Source organism: Sorex fumeus, unplaced genomic scaffold (genome assembly GCF_029834395.1).
Source record: "Sorex fumeus unplaced genomic scaffold, SorFum_2.1 ptg000044l, whole genome shotgun sequence".
NCBI classification, from domain to species: domain Eukaryota; kingdom Metazoa; phylum Chordata; class Mammalia; order Eulipotyphla; family Soricidae; genus Sorex; species Sorex fumeus.
In genome coordinates this window covers 48,387,168-48,395,409 of record NW_026606101.1, presented here as the reverse complement: position 1 = coordinate 48,395,409, position 8,242 = coordinate 48,387,168, and positions in this window count along the sequence as shown.

Sequence of the window (8,242 nt, the reverse complement as noted above, 5' to 3'; positions counted from 1 at the left end):
GAAGAGCCTTTTGGAACAGTAAGCTGACTGGAAGGAGGCTCAGGAGCACAGACATAGGACAAGCCTGACCAGGCTGAGCCTGTAGAGGTGACCGGCATGAGCTACAGCTAGGAAAGTGGAGATCCCAAGGAACAGATTTTGAACGTTCAAGAATCACCAAACCTGCAGACTGTCCTGACAGATGACCATCACACCAGGGCTTTAGGGCACAGAGCAGGAGAGTCAGGGTGAAGTGAGGGAAAGGGGACAGGAGCCTTTTGATTCTTTTTTTCTTTATCCCCTTCCCTTCCCTTTTTATTTTTAGAAGGATCCAGGATCACAAACCCACTGGGGTTTATAGCATACCTGGTTGTGATGTTCATCAAGGCTCAACCTCCCTCAGTGCTGGTGCTCCAAGATGTCTGGATTTGTGTTGTCTGGGGGTCACTGTGATACTCACACTCCTGGCTGAGGAGCTTGCAAATCTCTGGGCTGTGATTCTCACTGGGGTCCCAGACAACAGGGCCCTGTAAAGAGCACTAGGGATTGAGCTTCTAGGCCTTGGAAGGCAGGAGTTTCTGAATCACTGAGCCATGTTCTTGGGCACGATCATTTGTATTCTTCACTGAAGAAACATTTTGACAACACGTGGCTAAGTGCTGGGTTAATTTTCCTGCTATAAGGTGCACTTAACCTGCCTTGCTTTGTCAATGGGTATATTGAGGGAGAACATCAAGTATCACTGTTTGGCAATAGTCTTAGTAAGAGGTAACATTAGTCTTATGCTAAGCATTGAGCACTTGGGGGAAAATATTGTCTCATTTAATCCAACTCAACTCTATAAACTATTAATATCTGCATGTTACAGATGAGTGCTCTAATATTTGCATAAATAACTTCATGTTGAAATGGTGGGAGGTTCATAGCCTAGGGTTGATGCCAGAGACTGAGTTCAGGACCAGAATGTCCTAGTTAATTAATATGTTGGTTACTAAATCTATTGGCTAAGTGTGAACAAAATTTTGATGTGCTTGAATAAAAAATAATGTTGTTATAATGGTTTTTATATAATATCTTTCTCTCAGAATTGTATTCTAGGGAAAAGCCTTAATTAATGAAAGGTTATCATTACCTGTTTCTATAAAACACAATTTTATTGAACAAACAAAAGCAAAAGAAAATACAGCAGGATTTGATAGTAAGAGTATCAGAGGATTAAATTTATCAAAATAGCAAGTAGGTTTTATTTGCACTTTATTTTTCATATATGGAACCCCCCAGGTGCTCTTAAAATTCTTACTTAGGAAAATGTTCAATTAATGAGAATTAACTTTCCGGTAGTTTCTATTAAAGAAAAAATATGTTAATAGAGTTATCATGGTAACCAAATGTGAAAAGAGTTTAGAGGTTAAAACCTAACCTATCCCCAACCCCTTCAGTTTACAACTGAGGAAGTTGAAAACCAAAATAGCTAATTGGGTTTCTTGCCCAAAGCCACACTCTGAGTCTTGGAGGACTTAGCTCACATTTCCTCAGGAAAAATTATGGATTCAGTGCTCTTTCATCCTGAATAACAGTGCTGAAATGGAGAATTAACATGAGGCATTTCCCTGGAGTGTCACTGTTACTTTAAGATTCTAAAGTAAACAAGTAAGTAGCCCGTAATTTAAATCGCTTTTTATTTTGATAATGAACATGGCCATATTGGAGAGAAAATCATTGGGATTTAATCAACCAAATAAGAGACTTCAAAGAAATGTTTCTTGGTCTTTTCTTGCTTCCCTTTCTTTAAGGGAATGCCTTGTCTTTCCGACATATTCTCTCTGCGTTTAGAGATTTTTCAAAGAAAGTTTTTTTGACACTCTGGGATCTCTTAGGTATGTGATGGACAATAGTGAATTACCAATGAATAATATTGCTCCTAATTATGCTGTTAAATGACACTGTGAGGTGTCAGAAACATGCTTTGCAGTTTCCATTTATATGTAATTTAAAATTGTCTAAATGTTAACAGATTCTTTAATGCAATGGATTTTAATTTTTTCTGAGAAATTTAAATTTTAAGCTAATTTCAATAGATAATGTACTTGATTAGTTAGAACTGTGTTACACGAATGAATGCATTTTGCTACAAAGGTTATCTTTGAAATGATGTGAATAATCTGTTTTATACCCACAAGTACTATGAATGCTAACACTTCATTCTTAACTCATCTAGTTGTCATTAGGTACAGCAGCTGATACAATCTTCCATTAGGCAGTCTCAGAACTGTGGGTGGTCTTGGAAACTATACCATATGAACTGTAATACACAATAGAGTGAGTTAGGGTTTTTTTCAGCTTTAATTCTGAATCTTACTGTTCCTATTGGTTGAAATCAAGCACAGACTCTAGCATCAATCTATTTTAATGACTGAAATTCCCTATATAATTTCTTATTGACTACAGAACTTAAATTTACCACATTTTATTCTATGTGTTTATCTAACTAACTAAAGGAGTTTGAATGGCATTGCAACCAAACAAGGGTCACAGTTGTTGACTATATTTTAAAAGCCAAATTCTAGTAAGACAGTGAACAGGGAATAAGATACTGAAGGGGAAAAGACATTTTAACATTCACTGGATGGGACTAACATTGCAGAAGTTTCAACAGAACATTTGGGAAGTGTATCACACAATGCCCTTCAATATCAAACTGGCAGTGCTCATTGTGGTGTTATGGTAATGGGAGTCAATGCAAAGGTGGAAACGATGCCATCTTTACAAGTCGGAAACTCAATTGTGTCAGAGATTTTCATGAATTTCTTTATAAATATATTTTAAAGTACCTAAATCTAATAAGTACTCAATAAATTGCATTAGATGGAGTAATAGTAAAGCTTGATCTCAGAAGGAAAATGCAAAGTAAATCAATAACTTTGTGTTCACTAGCTGGTAATGGAAACAGTGGTATATATGTTGTTTGCATTTCAAGAAGGAAATCTACTCCAGAAGTACTAATTTGTTAATCTGTTTAAATATTCTTTCGAAAAAACCTAATCTCTATGTGTATGCATGTAAAGGTATAAAAGTCTTTCACTGATAAAAATTTTTTTAAAAGTCTTTCAAAAACAACTGGAGTGACAAGCTAACTGTCTTTCATTTGTGGCAAATGAGCTACAAATGCATGCACTCACAATTTTTTTAATATTCAAATGAGAAATCTGTAGTTACAAAGAAGACTGAAAAGTGTTACTCTTCTCTCTCTCTCTCTCCCCCTCTCTTTCTCTCTCTCTCTCTCTCCATCTCCCCCCCCCCCCACGCATTTATAGATGGTCCCTGCCTTTTCCACTGAAGTCTAAAGTCCTTAATAAAGAAACCACAAGCTATTCTTTGGGTAGAAGAATTTTCTCCCAACTTTTAATTTTATATTTAGTCTAAGAGGATGATAGTTTCTAAACTTTTATTGTTTTTCAAAATATTTCAAATCTTAAAGGAATATATCAAGAGAACCATTTATTTTGGACCAAATGTCCCTAGCTGCTAAGCAAATTTTGTTTTTAGTGGCCTAGTTTTAATAATTTAAAGTTCAACTGCCCTCCCCTCCCCTCCCCTCCCCTCCCCTCCCCTCCCCTCTCCTCTCCTCTCCTCTCCTCTCCTCTCCTCTCTTCTCCTCTCCTCTCCTCCCCTCCCTCCCCTCCTCCTCCTTCTTCTCCTCCTCCTTCTCTTCCTCCTCTTCCTCCTCCTCCTCCTCCTCCTCCTCCTCCTTCTCCTTCTTTTCCTTCTCCTTCTCCTTCTTCTCCTTCTCCTTCTTCTCCTCCTCTGCTTCTTCTCTTCTCCCTCATCTCTCCTCTTCTCCCTTTCTTGCTTCTTCCTTCCTCCAAGTCCCTCTTGACCCACTGCCCCTCCCCCTCCTGGTCCCTTTTGGAAGCCCCTGGGATGACACTGTTCATTGATGCATCTCCCTCATTAGCATCGCTGCAGCTTGGCTCAGTGGTTTCAGAGGCAATCCGTCATGAGAAAACTGAAGAATGTGCCCCATTTGCATGATTCTGTGCCAGAATGCAACTTTTTCTCAGCTGTTCTTTGTGTAATTTCCCCTTGAGTGTTCAACTTTCCCATGAAGTCCTAGAAATCATATTACGAATTTCCAACCCAATTGAAATGCTCCTCAGATTAGTTTTACATACTTGCTTCCTTCCCCCCGACAACTTCATAGTTCTTCTTTGTAAACAGAGCAAATTAGTACATAAAAAACAGGTTTAGCCTTTTATTGTTTTGAAATGTAGGGCTCATTAAATGAATAATTTTGCTTTGAAAGTGCAGGGGTAAGTATTATATGTGCAAATGTATATTTATTACACATGTTCCAATGAGGCCACAACACTAATAAATACTCAGGCAAACCACATTTTGTCAACCCACTACAGAGAGATGCAGAGCAGAAGCACAGCAGAAAACTGGCTGTAGTGCTCGCTGTTTAATAAAGGGAGCTTCCCACAGAAGTCGGGGAGATCTGCTTGGCAGTTCTTGGGTGAACACATTTTCACAAATAAACGAATAAATTCATAGCAGCTCACTGCTAATTAAATAAGTTTCACAATGGTTTTTCAAACATATATAAAGTGGCAATGACAACACATACACCCCAAATTTTCCCAAAATTCAGATTAATATAATATGCATTCTATACATGATGACCCACATTCCAAAAGAGAAAAGGCACCATTATGACATGTGCATCGCACTGCATTATACGAATTAGTAACATAAAATTTCTAACTTCTGTTTTTGGGGGCATCTTTTTCTTCTCCGCGCCATTATATACAAGTCAATACAATCTTTTTATTTCCTTTTGCCATTTTTAGGAACAGTAAAAGTAAACCACTTATTTTATTTTTTTTTAATTCTTTTCATTCTAAAGCTACAGAATGACTATTTTTTTTAAAAAAAAATTAGGAATGTCAAAATGTTAGATGATGCCATCTTCTTTGGCGGCACCCAAAATGATGTGGGAGTGAGAAGGCAGAACATATCCAACTTTAAACTTACGGAGTGGCCAATGAAATCAAAATGACAAAGATAATTCCCTGCACTCAGGGGCGGGGGGGCGGGGGACGTCGGTTGTGCGGAAGGCTCTTAAACTACAAAAATTTGGTTGAAGGACCGACCGCTCACACGGTGATTAGAATTAGGTTGCAGAAGATTTCATTAATTATAGGTGACTGATTTTCCCTGAGCAGACAGCTCAGGTCTCCCGCCCTCTCCCGCCCCAGCTCATCTCAAACTGTTGTCTAACCTTTCCCTTAATCCATCTCCTCTTGAGCTGATGGGAACTGCTTTTATTCCACCTCGTATGGAGGTAATGAAACAATCTTCTTATTCACTTGGTTCCTCCGAGCCGGTGACATGCAACAACAACCAAAAAAAGCGAGGGCCCTGATTAATGGCTGCTAATTAGCAATGTTAATGACCAGGTGTCCGAGAGCCCGGCCAGCTCCTCGCAGCATGCAGTGATGGCTCAATGAGGGCCCTGCAAATCCATTCCCAGTGACCCTTCCCCTCAGCTGCCAGTAATGAAGCCTGCTAGCTCGTTACTCCCGGGAGAGGCGCAGGAGGAGACCCGGGCTTGGGACCCAAACCCTGGCCTGGGCTTTAGTGCATCTCCCATTAATTAAGGTTAGCACTTAGGCCCACCGCACGCCCACCCCCCACCCCCACCCCGGTCCCAGGCCGTCCCCCGCAGCACACAGACATCCCCCAACGCTCAAAGGTGAAAAGGGAGATGAAATAGGGAGATGAACTCAAACTCTCTATTCTCAGGAGGAGACTCTTTTCTAAGTGGAAACCAATAGTTAATTTGAACACCGCTCATGTAGACTAGGCTATTGGCTCTCTATTAGTTATCCGCATGATTTGTTGTTGGCCAGATATGTTCATGTGGGTGAAGCCGGTCTCATCTTATCATCTTAGCTCCTAAATATAGCATTCTCTCTGGGAGGTTTAGGTACTGTTTTTGTTTGGTTGCTTTTTGTTTTTGTTTTTGTTTTTTGTTTTTTGTGTTTTTTTTTTGGCCGTTTACTACAGATGAAAGGCAAAAGAAACTCAGGGCACCCAGGTCTGTGTTGTGAAAAAATAAGTCATCTTTTAAAACATATTTTCCTGGCTAGGAGGTGGATTAAGCGTGCAAGTGCTCTTAGCTCGCCTATAGAAGACGGGGAATTATGTTAACTTGAAAAAGCACTCCATGAAACATAAGCAAGGTTTTCCAAGACTTTTAGAGAGAATTAGCTTTTATAAAGTTCTGAAAAATTATTTTACTAATTAGAGTTGGTTCCTTTTTTAAATGCTAACCAGAAAATTGAAAAGTGACAAGACCCAAGTCTTTGCAGATAATTAACCATTAACTGTATTTGCCAATCTGTGACAAGCTGATTCTATGAGTTTACACAATCATTTATTTTCTCTCCACTGGTGAATGGCCTTGTTCTTTCTCCAAGAGCGGAGGGGGGCAATCAGTTTGGAAGAAACAGGCTAAAATGAAAGAAGGAAGGCCTTGTCTTTGTTTTGGTTTTAGCAGTTTCTTTCTAATCTATCTACCTCTCTCTCTCTCTCTCTTTCTCTCTCTCTCTCTCTCTCTCTCATAAGCATTGCCCTTTGGCTAGTTTAGTTATTATAAGTTTTTTTCTAATGTTTATATGTTTGTGAGGAATGTACAATTAATTTTAGTAGAATAAAGGTTATTTAAAAATTAACATATTCATAGTTGACAAAATACTATCCAGGCACTGTATCTAATAGGTTTTAAAAAGTTATAGCCACTAACTTATTTACTAGTAAGTCCAAGTGAAATTTGACAAGAGAAACTTGAACTATTTGTTTAAGTGTGGACAAGGGAAAACATCTCAGAAACTACAAAAGTGAACTGTACTATAAATTAAGCTGGTTCCTCTGTTATTGGGGTCCACCTTCTGCTGCAGTAATATTTGATGTACTATTTGAGGAAGAAAAATGGGTAACATTTTTTGTCTCTACGAAGACATTGTAGAAAATTTAGAAAGCATTGATCCTGCACAGCACCAGTAATTCTAGACACACTGTTCATTGCCAAAATAGTGTTACAGTCTAGTCACCTTATTCCACACAGTTGTTCCATCTCTCAATAAAATTGCATCATACTGCATGCTTTATAAATTGCTTTTTCATTAGAAATTTAACCTGAACCTATTGTGAAATGCAATAGAATGTTATGAAAACCTTTACTAAAGTCATTTATTAAGCACTTATCGTCTGTGGAGACTTTTCAAGTAATTGCAGAGTCATCATACTCAGGTGGTATCAATATAAAAGAAAGAACATGGTATCACTCGGTGTTAGTCCCTCCTACGTAATGGAATCTCTCCATTAATCTAGATATGTCTCCTCTCTTCATATCCCTTAGGACAGGAGTCAAAGAGAAGACTTGAAAATGGTGCCCTATATTAATAATTAAGGTAAAGGTAAAGGCCCTCCCATTGATCGTCGATTTGCTCGAGCGGGCCCAGTAACGTCTCCATTGGAGACTTTGTTGTTACTGTGTCTGGCATATCGAATACTCTCGGTAGCTTGCCGGGCTCTCCGAGAGGGGCGGAGGAATCGAACTCGGGTCGGCCATGTTGGCTGCGTGCAAGGCAAACGCCCTACCGCTGTGCTATCGCTCCAGGGCTGGATTAATAATTAATTACTAAGAAAAAAAGTCCAATTATATATAAGTTCCATAAGAGCAGATAAATCTGCTCATATATATGTATATATGTGTATATATAGTCACATTCATGTATGTCACTCAGTACATATTTTAATAAATGAACAATTAAAAAATTAGAGAAAGTAATGGATAGCCACAGAGGCTATTTCTCCTGTGCTAACTCTTCTCTCGTGTAAGTTACATGTCATGCTGTAATAATAAACATGAGCAGGAACATGACCTATACTTCAGGATTCATAAACTCCCTGACATCTATCAATTGTTTCCACTTGTCAAGTCTTGCTTGATCCTATATTTGGTTAAAACAATCTAGCAAAAACAATACTACTACTAATAATAATAATACACTTGAGTCTCAAGATCCTTAATATAGATATAAATTAATACATCTTAAAGCAGACAATTTAAATATTTTTCATGTTTATGTGTGTGTGTGTGTGTGTGTGGTTTATGAAACAGGATCACCTGTAGACTGAAGATATACAAGTATAGAAAACATAAGCTATCAATGTCAGGGAAATTGTTAGCACTTGA